Consider the following 21,513-nt stretch of genomic DNA (forward strand, 5'->3'; position numbering starts at 1 on the left):
TATTCATTGTAAGTGCCATTTATTTAAATAGCAGCAGGAGGTTACACAGATGAGCTGAGCTAGGTGATGAGTATGAAGGGAGATTCGACTGCTAAGTAGCTGATTGGTTTGTCAAGTGAAGACCAGTTGTCAATGACAGAAGCTTCTGCCTGTCAACAATTATGTGATTGGTTCCCATGGAGCTGAACATGTTATGAGAGTGAATGAGATACCCAGGAGCCTGTGGTTCCTGAAAAGAGAGATGGTATCCTTTTCTTTGCAGGAGAAAAAAAGCACTTAAAGTTTGAAGAATGCCAATTTACTTTCCCTCACCAATTGTTGTAAGCTGTTGGTTTAAATAAATAAGTCAGAGATTTCATAAGTTGTGAACCAGTCACTCAGTGGCTCTACAATCAAGTTAAAGTACCTGGAGAAGAGGAATCGAGAAACAGTATGTCCTGGCAAGCTGAAAGAATCTTCCCAACAGACATTGTTGTCAGCTGTCATTGAACTGCTTTTGCAGTTTTTTCCTTCTATGCATCATACCAAGGCTTTATTTGATTCTATTTATCTGTATATTTGTACACAGAAAGCTTTGCAAGGGAGTTACAGATTAACCAGTAGAGTTATATACCAACAGTTCATTGTTATTTACCTGTATGATAGATTTCCTTCAGTGTGGAAGCAGGCCATTCAGTTCAATGAATCCACACCACCCCTCCAAAGGAGCATCACACCCAGACCCTATCCCTGTAACCCTGCATTTCCCATGGCTAATTCACCTAGTCTGCACATCCCTGTACGCTATGGACAATTCAACATGGCCAGTTCACCTAACCTGCACATCTTTGGATTGTGGGAGGAAACAGGAGCATCTGAAGAAAGCCCATGCTGACACAGGGTGAATGTGCAAACTCCACACAGACAGTCACCCAAGGCAGGAACCTGGCGCTGTGAGGCAGCAGTACTAACCACTGAACCACTGTGCCACAACTACAATCTATTTATTTGTCATGAATAGCAATTTTTGTTAAGTAGTGAAACTTGATCCATGTGTTCTGTTAACCTAGGTCCAAAAAGACAGGTAAATTTGGAAATTTTATGTACATATATAAAATTGTTAACTTTTGTGATGACTCCGAGAAAAGCTGGGCTTAATTTTCAGTGTAGTATCCCAGTGAGTCATTACAAAATAGAAAATCAACTATGATCATTATTGATTACAGAAATAGGCTCAAAAGGGCCAAATGGCCTATCTCTGCTCCTAAACATTATGTCCTTATATCATACTTGCACATAAATCACACCTCAATATCACATAATGTACAAGACATTGCTATGCATTCAGGTTATTTTCTCAAAAGATCAGGGAGTGGATTTATCATCCTGCATGATTGCAATATCTCAGAAAGTGGATGGTTTATCAAACATTTTTCACGATACAGTACAACCACCTCATGATAAATACAACAATTAATTATTTTGACAATGCTTTTCTGACTTCCAAGTTGCTAATAAAGGGATATCTTTTATTGTAGCATGCCCAGGTGCATCATACCTTCAATAAACCTTTAGGGAAATTCCTCATATTCATAATCAAGTTCATAATTCATCAGATCCATAATCATCTACAGCAATGGTTTTGGACTCAGCCAGGTAGTGTAATTTTCATGTTTTTGCTTCCTCAATCACTTCCTTTCACCCAGTTTCACATCCATTATTGTACTATTTGTTTCGTTCATGAATCCCTGGAGAACGCATTGTTGACTTTTGGCGGGATGTTACTCATGCCCCCCTACACATTAACAGCACAGAGTTGGAATGAGTGGAGTGTGTCAAGCTCCTGGGAGTGGTCATCAACAACAAGCTTTCTTGGACTCTTCATGTGGACACACTGGTTACAAAGGCCCCACAATGTCTCTTCATCCTCAGGCAGCTGAGGAAATTTGGCATGATGGCGAATACCCTTGCCAAGTTTTATAGGTGTGCCATCAAGAGCATTCTGTCTGGATGTATCACTACCTGGTATGGCAACTGTACCATTCAAGATCGGCGACGGTTACAGAGAGTGGTGAACTCGGCCCGGACAATCACAAAGGCCAACTTCCCATCTGTAGAATCCATCTACCAGGCCCGCCGTCAACAAAAGGCTGCCAGCAATCTCAAAGATCCATCCCACCCGGCAATGCTTTTCTACAACGTCTACCATCGGGGAGAAGATACAGAGGCCTGAACACACACTCCAGCCGGTTTCGAAACAGTTTCTACCATCTGTTATTGGAATACTAAATGGACTCGCAAACTCTTAGCATTCGCCTGTACCTGTGTTTTGGTTTTTGCCACTGTTTACCTATTATTTACTTAGCTATGCTATTTAACTGTATGATTTACCCGTATTGCTCGCAAGACAAAGCTTTTCACTGTGCCTCGGTATAGGTGACAATAAATTCAATTCAATTCAATTCAGGAACCTTCCTTTCTAGAATCATTACCCACCAAAACATATGTTCACATTTTACAAATTGTATCTAGTTTTCAGCATACTTCATTTATTAAAATTATTCTTGGACATCTTTCTCATCCTCAAATATCCCACTATACTATGCCTGAGGCCATTATACTTTTTTAACATCATCCCATTCCAGATAGCAGTGCAATCAGTAAGACAAGGGTTGCCAATTTAACACAACAAGTTTGCCCCTCAACAACAGGAATAGCTTCAAATGAACTGGTATTGTTGGTTTTGCAGTGAAGACAGGTTTTGCAATTGCAATTACTTTGAAGACAACTCCCATGTGTCCTCACCCACAATCAATTCGGTTTTTCACAGGTTATTAAGTTAGTTAATCACAATGTTTCTAATTCAGAATAATATCTCAAACTTACTAAACAAAGGCTCTTATAGTGCATGTCTTACTTCCAAGCCAGGAGAACTTCATTCAAGTCTCTTTTGCTCTATAAGTTTAAAAACATCCATAAACAGAATGATTAGAAAATATCTAAACTTACAGAATAGTGAATAACCAGCATGTTATACCAGCTTTTTTCTTCATGCACCTTTTTAAATGCCAATAAACAACACTGAATACAACTAAAGACATAGTGTTGACAGGAGGGCGACATCTTAGTGACATTTTTTTCATAGGTTTTATATCTGCAGGCTAAAATAAAAGAATGGTGGAATTTCACAGGGCGTGTGAGCTGTGAAAATCAAACATGACACATCTAGACTTGCAAAGAAGAGAAACCTGTTTGCACTATGTTCTTTTCATGCTAACTCTTCTAACAGAAGCATATTGTGAAGTTTTAACCTTTTTTTGTTGTAACTGGGCGGATGTGGTAGTGGGGATGTTGGAGTGATCTGCAGATGTATGTAAGATAAAATGAACAATTGCATTGGGAATGAGAATACAGTCCCAGATTACTGCTTCTTCCACTGTTAGTTCCAAACCAGAAACCAGTCTGCTTTCCAAACTCTGTCTATACAACCTATCAAATTTATTACATGATGTTGTACACATATCAAGATGTGAGAGGTCATAAATAATCACAAACTATCAGATCCTTTTTTGTGTTAGAATACTCATCAAAAGGGCTCTTAGTCATTAAATGTGTTTAAAATACAGAGATTATATCAGATTTAAGATGTTGACGCTGTTTGTCTATACACAGCTGTTGCCAGATCTGCAGAGTTTTGCCAGCATTTTCTGTTTTTATTTCAAATTCAGCATCCACAGTATTTCACTTTTGTCAAATTAGTTTCCATGATTTTCCATGAAGTAAATTTTTGTAATCATGCATCCAGGTTGATAATGCTGTGATAAAATATGTTAACAAAGCTGTCTTGAAAATCAGATAGTTCAAATTCTAAAATTTCTATTTTATGAATAATATCAACACATTTGTCCTCTTCATCTGGAGAATGAATATTCTTCATTGTAAGTCTGTAATTTTTCCACATGATAATAGAGTTCAAGATAAATATGCCTTTTTATAGAACTAAGCATACAATGGAAATTATTAATAACAGCAGTTACACACGCACCATTATGAGCACTGATTGTAGATTAATACATATGCAGTACCATGTACCACAGAAGTCACTGTGTCACAAGTTTTGAGCTTGAGGCAATCAGCTGATCAAGCCTTTTAGATTTCTGAAGAATCTGTTTTAACATTCCATATTTTTCCCTTCTTCAGACCTCATATGTTGTCAAAGGATTACCTCACCGCTTGTCACTTAATGAATTTTAGTTTTAACAAAAATATTTCCTAAATGCCTTTATCAAGACTTTATTTTGCCTGAACTATCAAACAATTTACTCAATTGGATTTATTGTGTGTCCTGTGCTCATTGTACCCTTGGAAAAATTAATAACTACTAAAACTAAGAAAGCTTGTAGCGGAAAGCTTATTAGTTAAATTCCTTGAGCAGGAAATGTGTAGAGGGTGCACCTTGGGAACGCATTAACCAACCAGCAGTTAATCATGCACCCAACTACCCAGAAGAAAACTCCAGTTAACCTTACAAATGACATACAGCGATGAAACTCATTTTTTATACCCAAAGTGAATGATTTATTTATTTTCATTTGCATTTTACAATGAGTAATACAGTAAAATACAGTGAAAAGCTTCAACAGTCCCACAATCCAAAAATAATTTCAGAATAAAAAGGATAAATGATATAACTCAAAGAGAGTTCTGAGCTTGCTCACCAATGACTTAAGTGCTGCCATCCTATCATTGCTTCACCGCTGCCTGCACCAGACCCACCAACAACGGAGTCACCACTCTTGAGGCACCATCTCTTCGCCGCTGGTTCCACCCTGCTGATGCCAGGTCACATGCTGAATCCACACTCACCCTACAACCAGGAGTCCCTGGCTCTGCTGCCACCTTTTAGCCACCAGGACTACTGGCTCTGGGCATACCATGCTAACGCCGCTGCAGCCCCCTGCCTCGCCTACACCAGAAAGCCCCACTCTGGGCCGACAGCAACCAAGAGTTCCTGACTCTGCTGCCAGACCAAACCGCCATCACCATCTCACCAAGGGTGCCACTCCAACCACCCTCCTCCAAGATGTCACCTTGCTTGAAAGTTTTGATGCCGTCATCTCCAATTGCTGGAGGAACTTTGCCAATGTGGTGCTTTAGTTTGATGAATACATTCATTTTCACGGATTACTGTTTTTGTTTTAATGGTTTTTTTCCCTCTGGGTTACCAATCCACATCCAGATGAAGATTGTGAATGAGCTCTTTTAAAAAAATCTAGGTAACCCCATGTAAAAGTCCCACACAGGGGCACTCAAGGAAGAAGACAAAAGATGTGTATCAATGTACAGCACCTAAAAGAACAGAAAATACATATTAACAACCAATCAAAATCAGTCAAAGATCACTCCTTAGCAATATACAGTCATCTTAGATTCACCAGCTCAGTGTTACTGAATGGTTTATTTTTAAACTGTACACAAATCCATGGGAAGACCCAGTGAAGAAGCAGTACAAATTTGGTCATGGATTATTCCTAAGCAACCTAACATCATATCAAATTGATCCCGAGAAGTAACTATGATTTAATTGAAACCATTTTGCTTAAAATTCTCAAGAAAGTGTTGGTTTTACTGTAATGTTGTGTTAATCATAATCTCAGTCTCTGAGTTTAACAGAAAGGTAAAATGATTTATAGAGATGTGGGTATGAGACTTCCAGCAGAAAGTAGTTGTGAGGTTCGGTGAAGCTTATTTGTGAATGTGAAATCATACCTGATGAACCTGTTGGGGATTTTGAGATTTTACTAACAGTGTTAATAAAGGGGAGTTGGTGGATATGGAATGCTGTACTTGGATTTTCAGAATGGGTTTGGTAAAGTCCCCCACAGAAATTTGTTTAGAAAAATGAAAGCACTTAGGATAGGAGGCAATGTACTTGCATGGATGAAGGATGTCTAACTAACAGGGAAGAAAAGTAGGAAAAATTGGTTACTCCTCTGGTGGCAGGCTGAGATTAGTGGACAATGCAAGGATCAGTAATTGGGCCTCAGCTACTCGCAATATATATACACATGATTTGAATGTGGGGACATTCCAAGTTTGCAAATGATATGCAGCGAGATAGGAATGTGTGCTGTGAGAAAGATGCAAAGATGCTTCAAGAGGATTTGAACTGGCTTATTGAGCAGTCAAGAACATGGAAAATGGAACATATGTGAAAAGTGTGAGGTTATCCACTTCAATAGGAAGAACAATTGTGCAGAGGTTAGAAATTATCGACGTACAAATGGATCTGTTCAATAAGTTACTGAACAGTAACATGCTGACATAGCAGGCAATTGGAAAGACTAATGGTATATTAGCAATTATCACAGAGAATTTACTAACAGGAGTTGCAATGTATTCCTTCAGTTGTATTGACCACATCTTGGAATGCTTTTGATCGTCTTACCTTGGAAAGGATTTTATTGCTATTGCAACAAAGCTTCACCAAATTTGTTCCAGACGTGTCTTATGAAAAGCGATTTGGAAAACTTGTTCTGTATTTTCAAAGAATTTCAAAGAATGAGAGGTGATTTAATTGAAATCCACAAAATATTTAAAAGCATGGTAGATGCAGATAAGATGGTTCTCCTGGTTGGGGAGAATCAGAAATACAATTTCAAAATAAGGGGGAAGTAATTTAGGAATTTTTTGGATATTGTTTTACTCAGAAGGTTGTGCACCTTTGGAATTTTGTACCCCAGAGAGCTGTGGAAACTCAGTCATTGAGTATGTTTAAGGCAAAGATTGACAGGTTTATAAATACCAATGATGTAAAGGAATATGGGGATAGTGTGGGATAAAGGCATTGAAGTGTTTGATCATCCATGATCATATTAAATGACAGGTTTGAAGGATTGAATGGCCTACACCTTTTCCTATGTTCCTTTATGAATTCAGGTTTGAGAGGAGATTGATAGAGATTGTTGACAGATGAGTGATGGGCAGTAAGTGAATTGAACAGTATGTGAGACTTATTATGCAGTTGGTAAGATGTAGTGACTAGGAGACAGTAAGGACAGCAGAATGCTGGAAGTCAGAGCCAATAGATGTGAAGCTGGAAAAGCACAACAGGTCAGACAGCATCCAAGGGACAGGAAAGTTAACGTATCACGCCAAAACCCTTTGTCAAGACTGTATTTGATAATCCATATACCGAAAATTTCCAGAATTTGAGATAACCTCTTAAAGTGCTTCATTCAGGTTCTAGGGATTAATCTCCTGGCAATAGATAGCTATGTACTTGGGCATGTATCTGGAGAGCCTCCTGAAAGTATATGATATTTTTCCTCCTTTCCATCTTTTCCGAAGACGTCCAGAGCAACATTCAAATATCATCATGCCTCTATTTTTCTATGTTGTACTATTCTTTAATGTAATGCAGGTTAGCTATAACTGATGCTAACCACTGAAAATATTTTCTGCTTGCGATCTGTCCACCTAATCAACAGCTGGATGCTGAAATCATGGAGCATCAAGTTGGTGCACATTACAGTGAACAAGTGTGGGTTAATCATGCACCACAGTACTCCACCTATTTTCAGCGGTAATCCATTGGTACTTCATGCCAGTTAAAAAAACACTGACCGTTCCATAATATTTTACTGGAAATTAAACTAATATTTTCAGTTTTCTAACAGAAATATGCTATGCAGAAACATTTACATGCTATATTATAATTTAAAGGATTTAACTGTTTTCTTACATCAGACTGTATTCAGAAAATCACAAATACATTGTACTTCATCTCAGGAATTTATTGGTGGAAAAGCATTGAGCTTTTGGTATTACTTTTATTACCTGTGTATTGCTGATTTAATACATACTGGTGGGGTAACATTTGGATCCAATTCATCTGGTCGGAAACTGACAGGATCGATTGTCAATTGAGTAAATTCTTGATTTACGTCACAAGCTTTTGCACCTTTGCTAGAAGCTCAGACAGCTGCCATTTAAACACAAGGTTCTCCCTTAGAAAGATTGGTGGGCCATACTGTTTGGTGCTTTCAACATTTATCTTACATTTGCTTTCTGCAGTTTAATGGAAGTGTTGAGCTGTAGCTAATGGGAGCTACAGTAGTGCTGTGGAGTGATGTGGTGCCTTCTTGCAGGACATCAGAGGATAATAGAATCATACAGTGCAGAAGAGACCCCTCCACCTCAATTACCCTCCTAGGCAGTGCAGTCTAGATTCCCACTACCCTCTGGGTTTAAACATCTTCTTCAAATCCCCCTAAATCCCCTGTCTTTCACCTTCAAATTATGTCCCCTTATTGACCCTTTCATTTAGCGGAATAGCTGCCTTCAATCCAACCTCACCCTTATAATGTCATACAGCTCTATTGCGTCCCAGTGGATCCTTATGGCATCTACAAACTTACTTATCATCCCTCCACATTTTCTTCTGAGTTGTTTATCTTTATCATGAACAATTAGGCACCCAGCACAGATATCCACAGATCTACTCCTTCATTATCCCCTCAACCAATTTTCATCATTGTGCCACTAAGTTCATTGGATCAGACAGCAGAAGAACTGAAGAGGTATTTTATATTAGTCTTCATAGAGAAAGACACAAGTAGCATACCAGAACTTAAAGCGAGTTAGGGGCAGGGGTGAGTGTGGTGACCATCACTAAGGCGAAAGTGCTGGGGAAGCTGAAAGGTCTGAAAATGGATAAATCACCCAGACCAGATGGTCTACACCCCAGATTTCTGAAGGAAATCTCCTAAGATGTTGTAGTGCTAATGATGGTGATCTTTCAGGAATCACTAGAATAGGGGAGGCTCCTAGACGACTGGAAAATGTATAATTTAACACCTCTGTTTAAGAAAAGAGGGAGACAGAACACAGGAAATCATAGGCCGATTAGCCTAACTTGGGTCATTAGTAAGATTAAAGTGTCCTTCTTAAGGGTGAGATTGCAGAGTACTTGGAAATGCATGGCAAAATAGGGCTGAGTCAGCACAGCTTCATCAAAGGGAGGTCATCTCTGACAAATCTATTCAAATTCTTTGACGAGGTACCAAGCAAATTAGACAAAGGAAAGCCAGCAGATATGATCTATTTGGATTTCCAGAAAGCCTTTGACAAAGTGCCATTCAAGAGGCTGCTAAATAAGAAAAGAACCAAGGCCTATACTAAGCTGGCAGATGACACTAAGATAGGTGGAGAGATAGGTAGTGTTGAGGAAGTGGGGAGGCTGCAGAAGGACTTGGCTGGGCTAGAGAGTGGGCAAAGAAGTGGTAGATGGAATACAATGTGCAAAAGTTTGATATTATGCACTTTGGTAGGTAGAATAGAGGCATAGACTATTTTCTACATGTGAAAGGCTTTGGAAATCTGAAGCATAAATGGACATAGGAATCCTAGTTCAGGATTTTCTTAAGATTAACATGATCGGTTGGCAGTTGGGAAGGCAAATGCAATGTTAGCATTCATTTCAAGGTAGAATACAAGAGCATGAGGATTAGCATTGAAGCAGTGATTGGTAGCTTTTTTTGGAGCATTAACCTGCATCTCGACACATTTCCACCCACTGAAGATCTACCATTAGCAGGACCTGAGCAGGGAAGGAGATACATGACTTCATGAGATCACGGAGGATGTACTGAGGGAGTGGAGTGGCAAACAGACAAAGTTGGAAATGTACTGCTTAGTGGTGTGTGAAACCTGTTATCTTATATATTCACAACTATTCCTGATCCATAATTTCCCCAAATCTACAAGCTCCATATGGTCTAACCACAGACAGCATCAACAGAGCCTTTTCAACTTTATCATTGCATTCTTCTATGAACAAGACCTAGAGTATTTTTCTGCCAAAGAATATTTACAGACTACTCAGGCAAGGAAAACAAAACTTCATCTAAGAAAGATCTTCCAAGTAGCTTCAACTTACCAAGAGGATGCAATAGAGGGCAAGATCACGTGACATTGCATCACTTCCTATGATAATATGTGCCATCTCATTCGGCTATCACACAGGATTAACGCCTAATACTATAAGATCCACTTTGTCTGTGAGGAAGATGAAGGGGAAGAGAGTTGGGAAGAATGTAAAATAAATGTAAAAACAAAACAACTGTGAAGTAACTTAAGATGGTGGAGGCAGCAGAGTAGGAAGTGTTAGGCTAATGGCCCATTCACTCCCTCTCCCATCCTTATTTCTTTTCTCTTCTTCATTTAACTTTTGAATCAAATTCATTTTTTCTTCTTTCTGCAGCTGCGGTGGTGAAGGGAAGTGGTTGAATGGCACATCTGGTCCATTCCTTGTGATCATGCTGGTCGTGACTCAACGAACAGTCAACATGGGTTTGTGCATGGGGTATCATGTCTACTTATTGCATATACACACCATTCTGTGCATGAAAAAGTCGTCCCTTAGGTCCCTATTATATCTTTCCCCTCTCATCTTAAACCTATGCCCTCTAGCTTTGAACTCCTCCACTCTAGGACAAAAGACCTTGGCTATTCATCCTATCCATGCCCCTCATTATTTAACAATCTTTATAAGGTCACCCCTTAACCTCTGATACTCCAGGGAAAACAGCCCCAGCCTAATCAGCCTCTCCTTGTAGTTCAAGCCCTCCAATCCCAGCATATCTAGGAATGGGAGTCTGTTGTCGTTCTCCTCTTTTGTGAATTTTATGCCTGTCAGGATATTGTTGATGGTGATGAATGTTTCCTCTAATTTGTTGTAGCTTGTGATGATGATACATGAACACCAACTGGCCACCAAAAGACATGACCCTCGATCACTAGTTTCTATACATACAGATAAAGAAGGACACCACTCTGACTGGGATAATACAAACATCCTAGGACAGACAAAACAAAGACTCGCACAAGAATTGTTAGAGGCATGGCATTCTAACCAGAATTCCAACAATAAACACATTGATTTAGACCCAATCTACCTTCACTTGAAAAAAAAACAGAAATGACATCACCCCCTTAAGAAACCAAGACCTATAAATAGAGAAGTGGGACATAGCACCAGCACTTCATCGGACACTCTCACTGATGATATTACCTAATATGGTGACAAAATGTCTGAAAACAAACGTTCAAGCTCAGCAAGCTAACTTACATACTTAAACTTCAGAGATGTATGTACATGGACACCAAGATCTCTCTGCTCATCTACATACCAAGAATTTTACTATTAGCCCAGTACTCTTTATTCCTGTTACTCCTTCCAAAGTGAATCACCTCACACTTTTCCACATGAAACTCCATTTGCCACCTCTCAGCCCAGCTCTGCAGCTTATCTAGGTCCCTCTGTAACCTGCAACATTCTTTGGCATTATCCACAACTCTACTGACCTTAGTGCCACCCACAAATTTACGAACCCATCCTTCTACATCCTCATCCAGGTAATTTATAAAAATGACTAACAACAGTGGCCCCAAAACAGATTCCTGTGGTACACAACTAGTAACTGAACTCCAGGATGAAGATTTCCCATCAACCACCACCCTCTGTCTTCTTTCAGCGAGCCAATTTCTGATCCAAACCACTATATCACCTTCAATCCCACACCTCTGTATTTTGTGCAATAGCCTACAATGGGGCACTTTATCAAATGCCTTACTGAAATCCATTTGCACTACATCAACCATTTTACCCTCATCCAACTGTTTGGTCAACTTCTCAAAGAACTCAATAAGGTGTATAGGGCATGACTCAACCTTCACAAAACTGTGTTGACTATCCCTAATCAATCTATTCCTGTCTAGATTATTATAAATCCTATAATATAGGATTATTATAAATCCTATAATAATCTTGGGGTCTATGTACATAGATCTTTGAAGGTTGCCACTCAGGTGGATAGAGTTTGTAAGAAGGCCTATGGAGTATTATCGTTCATTAGCAGAGGGATTGAATTCAAGAGTCGTGAAGTGATGTTGCAGCTGTACAGGACTTTGGTTAGGCCACAGTTGGAGTACTGTGTGCAGTTCTGGTCGCCTCACTTTAGGAAAGATGTGGAAGCTTTGGAGAGGGTGCAGAGAAGATTTACCAGGATGTTGCCTGGAATGGAGAGGAAGTCGTACGAGGATAGGTTGAGAGTTCTCGGCCTTTTCTCGTTGGAACGGCGAAGGATGAGGGGTGACTTGATAGAGGTTTATAAGATGATCAGAGGAATAGATAGAGTAGACAGTCAGAAACTTTTTCCCCGGGTGCAACAGAGTGTTACAAGGGGACATAAATTTAAGGTGAAGGGTGGAAGGTATAGGGGAGATGTCAGGGGTGGGTTCTTTACCCAGAGAGTGGTGGGGGCATGGAATGCGCTGCCCGTGGGAGTGGTAGAGTCGGAATCATTGGCGACCTTTAAGCGGCATTTGGATAGGTACATGGATGGGTACTTAATCTAGGTTAGAAGTTCGGCACAACATCGTGGGCCGAAGGGCCTGTTCTGTGCTGTATTGTTCTATGTTCTATGTTCTATGTTCTATCTCTGATAACCTTTTCCAAACACTTTACCCACAACCGAAGTAAAGCTAACTGGTCTATAATTACCAGGGTTGTCTCTACTGTCCCGTCTTGAACAGGAGGGCAACATATGCTATCCTCCAGTCTTCTGGCACTATTATTGTAAACAATGATGACATAAAGATCAAAGCCGAAGGCTCTGCAATCTCCTCCCTGGCTTCCCAGAAAATCCTAGGATAAATCCCATCCAGTCCTGGGGACTTTTCTATTTTCACACTTTCCAGAATTGCTAACATCTCCTCCTTGTGAACCTCAATCCTGTTTAGTCTAGGAGCCTGTAACTCAGTATTCCCCTCAACAACATTATCTTTTTCTGATGTGAATACTGATGAAAAATATTCATTTAATGCTTCTCCTATCTCCTCAGACTCCACGCACAGCTTCCCACTACAGTCCTTGATTGGCCCTAATCATACTCTAGTCATTCTTTTATTACTGATATACCTATAGAAAGCTTTAGGATTTTCCTTGATCCTACCTGCCAAGACTTCTCATGTCTCCTCCTGGCTCTTCTTAACTCTCTCTTTAGGTTCTTCCTGGCTAACTTGTAACTCGCAAGCACCAAAACTGAGCCTTCATGTCTCATCCGAACATAAGCCTTCTTTCTCTTGACAAGAGATTCAACGTTTTTAGTAAACTACAGCTCCCTTGCTCGACCACTTCCTCCCTGCCTGACAGGTGGATACTTATCAAGGACACATAGTAGCTGTTCCTTGAATAAGCTCCACATTTCAATTGTGCCCATCCCCTGCAGTTTCCTTCCCCATCCTATGCATCCTAAATCTTGCTTAATCTCATCGTAATTACCTTTCCCCCAACTATAACTCTTGCCCTGCAATATATACCTATCCCTTTTCATTGCTAAAGCAAGAATATTGGATTGTGGTCCCTATCACCAAAGTGCTCACCTACTCTTAATCCAACATCTGGCCAGGTTCATTACCGAGAAGCAGGTCCAATGTGGCTTTGCCCCTTGTTGGCCTGTCTACATACTGTGTCAGGAAACCCTCCTGTACATATTGGACAAAAACTGACTCATCTAAATTATAGTATTTCTAGTCAATATTTGGAAAGTTAAAGAGCCCCATAACAATGACCCTGTTATGCTCACTCCTATCCAGAATCATCTTTGCTAACCTTTCCTTTACACCTCTGAAACTATTCGGAGGCCTACAGGAAACCCCTAACATGGTGATCTCTCCATTCCAGTTTCTAAACTCAGCCCATACTACCTCGGTAGACAAGTCCTCAAATGTCCTTTCTGCCACCGTAATACTGTCTGGCACTAACACTGATTTGGAGACACCCGTGTTGAACTGGGGTGTACAAAGTTAAAAATCACTCGACACCAGGTTATAGTCCAACAGGTTTATTTGGAAGCGCTAGCTTTCGGAGCACTGCTCCTTCATCAGGTGAATGTGGAGAATAAGATTGTAAGACAGAATTTATAGCAAAGGTTTACAGTGTGATGCAATTGAAATTATATATTGAAAAAGACTCGGATTCTTTGTTAAGTCTCTCATCTTTTAGAATGACCATGCTGGTTTCAGTTCTTTCATTTGTAAATTGCAAAACTTTTTTTAAAAATTACATTCTCAAGTGAACTTTGACAATTAGTGTCATGTCAGCCCAGATAAGGTATTGAAGGTGTTAGCTTCCCTGCGTGAGGCTGTCTGTGCCACAATGGTCAGTCTGATTCTAATCTAAAAAATGAATTTACCGAGTCTTACATGGATCATGCAGTTTTTGAGCAAACTAAAATGTCATTCTGCAAGTACAAATTCACCCCACAAACTTATATGTGTATGTGTGCACGTGTGTATGTGTGTGTGTGTGTTTGTGTGTGTGTTGGGGGGATAGGGCGTATTATGAGTATCTGTGAGAGGGTGTGTGTATGTAAAGGGTTAAAGGGTAAAGGGTTTAAGTCTGTGAGAGGGTGTGTGGGAGTGTATGTGTGAGTCTATAAGAGAGGGTCTGTGTGTGTTTGTGTTTGTGTGTCTGTGTGTATAGTGCAATGGGGTCACCCAAGGTCCCAGTTGAGGCCATCCTCATGGGTACCAACCTTGGCTATCAGCCTCTGCTCGGCCACTTTTCATTGTTGCCTGTCCCGAAGTCCGTTCTGGCATCAGCTCAGTACTCAACACCAACAACTGCCAATCACCGAGCACTGTCCTACAACTCATCTGCTTTATTCTTGATCACAATGTCTTCACCTTTGACAACGAGTTCTTCATCCAAACACATGGGACAACCCTGGAGACCAAATTTGCACCCCAATATGTCAAAATTTTCATGCACAGGTTCGAACAAGACTTCTTTACACAGGACCTCCAACCAACATTATACACCAGGTACATTGATGACATTTTCTTCCTCTGGACCCATGGTGAGGAGTCACTGATAAAACTACACAGTGATATCAACAAGTTTCATCCCACCATCAAACTCACCATGGACTACTCTCGACTATCTGTCTCATTCTTGGACACATGCTCTCCATCAAGGATGGACACTTCAGCACCACACTCTACCGCAAGCCCACGGATAACCTCACAATGCTACACTTCTCCAGCTTCCACCCGAAACATATTAAAACAGCCATTCCCTATGGACCAGCTCTACATGTACACCAGATTTGCTCAGATGAGGAGGAACGTGATGGGCACTTGGAAATACTCAGGGATGCCCTCATAAGAACGGGGTATGATGCTCAACTCATCGACAGCCAGTTCCGAAGTGCCACAGTAAGGAACAGTAAGGACCTCCTCGGGAGACAGACACAAGCTGCTATCGACAGGGTACCCTTTGTTGTTCAGTACTTCCCAGGAGCCAAAAAACTATGCCATGTTCTTCGCAGCCTGCAACACATCATTAATGAGATGAACACCTCGCCAAGACCTTCCCCACACTTCCACTTCTCGCCTTTAAACAGCCACCACACTTTAAACAGATCATTGTTCGTAGCAAACTGCCCGGCTTTCAGGACAATACCATACAACCTTGTCACAGCAGACGCTGCAAGATGTGTCAGAATTTCGACACGGATATCACAATTACGCATGGGGACACCTCCCACCATGTATGTGGCAGGTACTCATGTGACTCAGCCAACATTGTCTATCTCATAAGCTGCAGGCAAGCATGCCCTGAGGCACGGTACATTGACAAGACCAAACAGAGGTTACGGTAACAGATGAATGGACATCACAGAACAATCAGCAGACAGGAGTGTTCCCTCCCAGTCCTTCAGCAGTCCAGGACATTCAATCTTGGACCTTCGGGTGACTGTCCTCCAAGGCGGACTTCGGGACAGGCAACAATGCAAAGTGGCCGAGCAGAGGCTGATAACCATGGGGATGGCCTCATCCGAGACCTTGGATTCATGTCACTCTACAGGTGACCCCATTGCACTATACACACAGACAGACAGACAGACACACACACACACACACCCCTCTCTCATATATTCACACATATACTCCCACACACCCTCTCACAGAGTTAAACCCCTTTACACTTTACCCAACCACAGCCACCCCCGACACACACACACATACACATTTAAGCTTGTGGGGTGAATTTGTACTTGCAGAATTACATTGTACTTTGCTCAAAAACTGCATGAATCCATGTAAGATTCTGTAAATCCATTTTTTAGATTAGAATCAGTCCGATCATTGTGGCACATACAGCCTCACAGGGAGCTAACACCTTCAATACCTTATCGACATTACACCAATTGTTCACTTGAGAATGTAATTTTTTTCAAAAGATTTGCGATTTACATATGAAAGAACTGAAACCAATACGGTTGAGTGAATTAACAAACAATCTGGGTCTTTTTCAATTTATAATTTCAGTTACATCCCACTGTAAACTTTTGCTCTAAATTCTGTGTCTTACAATTTTATTCTCCACAACCACCTGATGAAAGAGCAGCACTCTGAAAGCTAGCGCTTCCAAATAAACCTGTTGGACTATAACCTGGTGTTGAGTGATTTTTAGCTTTGACTAACACTGCCACACTTCCACTTCTTTTACCACCTTCTCTGTTCGTACTTAAACATCTAAATCCCAGAACCTGCAACAACAATTCCTGTACCTGCTCTATCCATGTCTCCAAAATAGCCAATCGAAATCTCAGGTACAACCCATGCTGTAAATTCACCCACCTTATTCCAGATGCTCCTGGATTTGAAATAAACCCACTTCAAACCATCCTCCCGCTTGCCGGTGCACTCTTGCGACCTTGAAATCTTATTTCTGGCCTCACTACTCCCTGCCTCCTGGACAATGGAACTACAGTTTAGGTTCCCATCCCCCTGCTGAATTAATTTAAACCTTCCCAAAGAGCATTAGCAAATTTACTCCTTAAGATATTGGTACCCCTTTGGTTCAGGTATAGACCATCCTGTTTGTAGAGGTCCCACTTACCCCAGAATGAGCACCAATTATCCAGGTATCCAAAACCCTCCCTCCTGCACCATCCCTGTCGCCACGTGTTCAATTCTCCTCTCTTGTTATTCCTCGTCTTGCTGGCACATGGCACGAGTAACAAACCAGAGATAACAACTCTGTTTGTTCTAGCTCTAAGCTTCCACCCTAGCTCCCTGAATTCCTGCCTTAAATCCCCATCTATTTTCCTACCTACGTCGTTGTGGACCATGACTTGGGGCTGCTCCTCCTCCCTCCCAAGGACCCCGAGAAAACGATTCGAGAAATCTCAAACCCTAGCACCTGGGAGACCACACACCAACTGTGAGTCTCCCTTGTTCCCACAGACCTTCCTATCTGTCCCCCTAATTATGGAGTCCCCAGTGACTAATGCTCAACTCCTCTCCCCTTTCTCTTCTGAGTAACAGGGACAGACTCTGTGCCAGAGATCTGTACCACATGGCTTACCCCTGGTAATTCCACCGCCCCCCAAAAAAACAGTATCCAAAAAAGTATACTTATTATTGAAGAATGGCCACAGGGGATCCCTGCACTGCCTGCCAGTTCCCTTTCCATTCCCTGACTGTAACCCCCTTGGTTCACAAGCCTCATTTGTGATGAAGGGGTCTTGCCTGAAACATCGATTCTCCTGCTCCTTGGATGCTGCCTGACCTGTTGTACATTTCCAGCAACACACTCTTGACTCTGATCTCCAGCATCTGCAGTTCTCACTTTCTCCCAGTAGCCCAAATCTGTTTTTTTCCTGTACCTGAGGTGTGACTACCTCCCTGTAACTCTTTTCTATAACCCCCTCTGCCTTCCAAAAGATCCGAAGTTCATCCAGCTCCAGCTCCAGTTCCCTAATGCAGTTTTTGAGGAGCTGGAGTTGGGTGCACTTCCTGCAGGTGAAGTCAGCAGGGACACTAGTCATGACCCTTATCTCACACATTCTGTAGGAGGAAATTCAACTACCCTAACCTCCATTCCCACTATTCTAAATTCCCAGAGAGACTGTAGAAGAATAAAGAATTTTTTAAAAACTGGTTACCTTACCAATCTGGCACACAGAACTCTTTTTTTTGGTTAGAGGAGGAGGATGAGTGGGAGACACTACCTAAGTAGTGTTTTGGGTAATGCAACCACCCAAATATATTACTTCACTTACTCAGCAGTCCTGTGTCTGCTCCTGCTCAGCGTATACTCTGCCTATTCATGAGGAAAGCTTTTAAAGCAGTGATTTAACTTCCTGGCAGCCCCGAGTCGTTCCACACGCTCTTCCTGCTGCTAAACAAAAAATGGAGGGCCCCAACGCTTGAGGTAACTTTTCAAAGCAGTCATGTACCTTCCTGGCAGCCCCTTGGTCATCGCTCCCGCTCCTCCTGCTGCTAACAAAAACAAACTATTTCTGTCAAAGGATTGTGAATCTGTGGAATTCATTACCACAAAGTGCATTGGATGCTGGGACAGTGAGTAAATTTAAGGCAGAGCTAGACAGAGTTTTAATTGGTAATGAATTGAAGGGTTGTGTGGAGAAGGCAGGAAAATGGGAGCGAGGAGCAGATCAGCCAGGCTCGATGGGCTGTATTGGCCTAATTCTGCTGCTATATACCATGAACTTATGAACTTTTGCAATTTGGATCCCAAATTAGCTTAGTGGCTGGAGGCTGAAAGTGATGGTTGAAAGTTGTTTTTTGGATCAGACGTCTGCGTCCAATGGCTCAGTACTGGGTCCCTTACTGTTTGTTGTGTACATTAATGACCTAGACATGGATGTAGGAGGTATGATCAGTAAATTTGCAAATGACATGACAATTGGTGTTGTGCTTTATAGCAAGAAAGAAAGCCTTAGACTACAGGAGAGTATTAACAGATTGGGTACGTCAGGTTCCAAGCAATTGATTATGATAGGGTACTCTCTAGTCAGAGGCACAGACAGACATTTCTGTGGCTAGCAGTGAGAAATCAGAAGTTTGTGTTGCTTCCCTATTGTTAGGATCAAGGATATCCTGGAAAGAGTGCAGAATATTCTCAAAGGGGAGAGGGACCAGCAGGAGGTCATTGTGCACGTTGGAACTAATGACATAGGAAGGGTAAAGGATGAAATTCTGAAGGGTGAATACAGAAAGTTAGCAGGAATTTAAAAAGGAGGTACTTGAGAGTAGTAATATCTGGATTATTCTCGGTGCTATGAGCTAGTGAGAGTAGCAATAGGAGGATATAGCAGATGAATGCATGGCTAAGGGGATAGTGCAGGGGAGAAGGGTTCACATTTTTGGATCATTGGAATCTCCTAGGATAGAAGTGATTTGTATAAGAAGGACAGATTACACCTGAATTGAAAGGGGACTAATATACTGGCAGGAAGATTTGCTAGAGCTGCTTGGAAGGATTTAAACTAGTAAGGTGGGGGGCGGGCAGAGGGTGGGACCCAGGGAGATTGTGAGGAAAGAGATCAATCTGAGACTGGTACAGCTGGGAAGAGGAGTGAGTCAAACAGTCAGGGCAGGCAGGAACAAAGCAGAGAACGAGGTTGGACTGATAAATTAAACTGCATTTATTTCAATGCAAGAGGCCTAACAGGAAAGGCAGTTGAACTCAGAGCATGGTTTGGAATATGGGACTGAGATATCATAGGAATTACAGCGACATGGCTCAGGGATGGACAGGACTAGCAGCTTAATGTTCCAGGATACAAATTCGATAGGAAGGATTAAAAGGGGGGGCGGGACAAGAGGGGGAGTGGTGTTTTTGATAAGGGAATTACTGCTGTACTTCAGGGGGATCTTCCTAGGAATCCATCCAGGTAAGTTATTTGGATGGAACTGAGAAATAAGAAATGGATGATCACCTTATTGGGATTGTGCTATAGACCTCCCCCAATATTCAGCACGAAATTGAGAAACAAATTTGTAAGGAGATCTTACAAATTATCCTGTAAGAATAATAGGGTGGTTATGGTAGGGGATTTTAACTTCCCAAACATAGACCCAGACTGCTATAGTGTTAAGGATTTAGATGGAGAGGAATTTGTTAGATATATAAGGCAGGGTAAGTGACTGAGGTGTCAGTGGGGGAGCACTTTGGGGCCAGCAACCATAATTCTATTAGTTTTAAAATAATGATGGAAAAGGTTCGATCGGATCTAAAACTTAAATTCGAAATTGGAGGAAGGCTAATTTCGATGGTATTAGGCAAGAACTTTCAAAAGTTGATTTGGGGAGGATGTTCATAGATAAAAGGACTGCTGAAAAATGGGAAACCTTCAATAATGAGATAACAAGAGTCCAGAGACAGTATGCTCCTGTTAGGGAGAACAGCAAGACTGGTAAGTGTAGGGAAAGCTGGATGACTAGAGAAACTGAGGTTTTGGTCAAGAACAAGAAGGAAGCATATGTCAGGTATAGACAGCAGAGACTGACCCTTATAAGTGAATAAAGACTGTAGGAGTATATTTAAGAGGGAAGCCAGGAGGGCAAAAAGGAGACATGAGATAGCTTTGGCAAATAGGGTTAAGGAGAATCCAAAAGGATTTTATAAATCCATTAAGGACAAAAGGGTAACTAGAGAGAGAATAGGGCCCCTCAAAGATCAGCAAAGCAGCCTATATGTGGAACTGCAGGAGATGGGGAGATATTAAACGAGTATTTCCCATCAGTGTTTAATGTGGAGAAGGACATGGAAGATATAGAGTGTGGGAAATAGATGGTGCCATCTTGAAAAATGTCCATATTACAGAGGAGAAGGTTTTGTATATCTAAAGCACATAGAGGTGAATAAATCCCCAGGACCTGATCAGGTGTACCCTAGAACTCTGGGTAGCTAGGGAAGTGATTGCTGGGTCACTTGCTTGTATCATCAATAGTCATAGGTGAGGTGCAGCAGACTGGAGGTTGGCTAAGAGAGTGCCACTATTTAAGAAAGGTGGGAAGGAAAAGTTAGGGAACTATGGACTGTGAGCCTGACATTGATGGTGGGCAGGTTGTTGAAGGGAATCCTGAGGAAAACAGGACTTACATGTATTTGGAAAGACAAAGACTGATTAGGGATCGTCAACATGGCTTTGTGCATGGGAAATCATGTGTCACTAACTTGATATAGTTTTTTGAAGAAGTAACGAAGAGGATAGATGATGGCAGAGTGGTTAATGTGATATATATGAACTTCAGTAAGGCATTCAACATGATTCCTCATGGTAAACTGGTTTGCATGGTTAGATCACATGGAATACGGAGAAATAGCTATTTGGATACAGAACTGGCTTGAAGGTAGAAAACAGAGAGTCTTGGTTGAGGGTTGCCTTTCAGACAGGAGGCCTGTGACCAGTGGTGTGCCACAAAGATCGGTGCTGGGTCCACTGCTTTTTGTCATTTATATAAATGATTTGAATATGAACATAAGAGGTATAGTTTAGTAAGTTTGCCGATAACACCGAAATTGGAGGTGTATTGGACAGCTAATAAGGTTACCTCAGAGTACAATGGGATCTTGATCAGATGGGCCAATGGGCTGAGGAGTGGCAAATGGAGTTTAATGTAGATAAATTTGATGAGCTGCATTTTGGA

The sequence above is a fragment of the Chiloscyllium plagiosum genome, unplaced genomic scaffold (genome assembly GCF_037043375.1).
Source record: "Chiloscyllium plagiosum isolate Xiang-an unplaced genomic scaffold, Cpla_swu_hap1 HiC_scaffold_3, whole genome shotgun sequence".
In the NCBI taxonomy this organism is placed as follows: Eukaryota; Metazoa; Chordata; class Chondrichthyes; order Orectolobiformes; family Hemiscylliidae; genus Chiloscyllium; species Chiloscyllium plagiosum.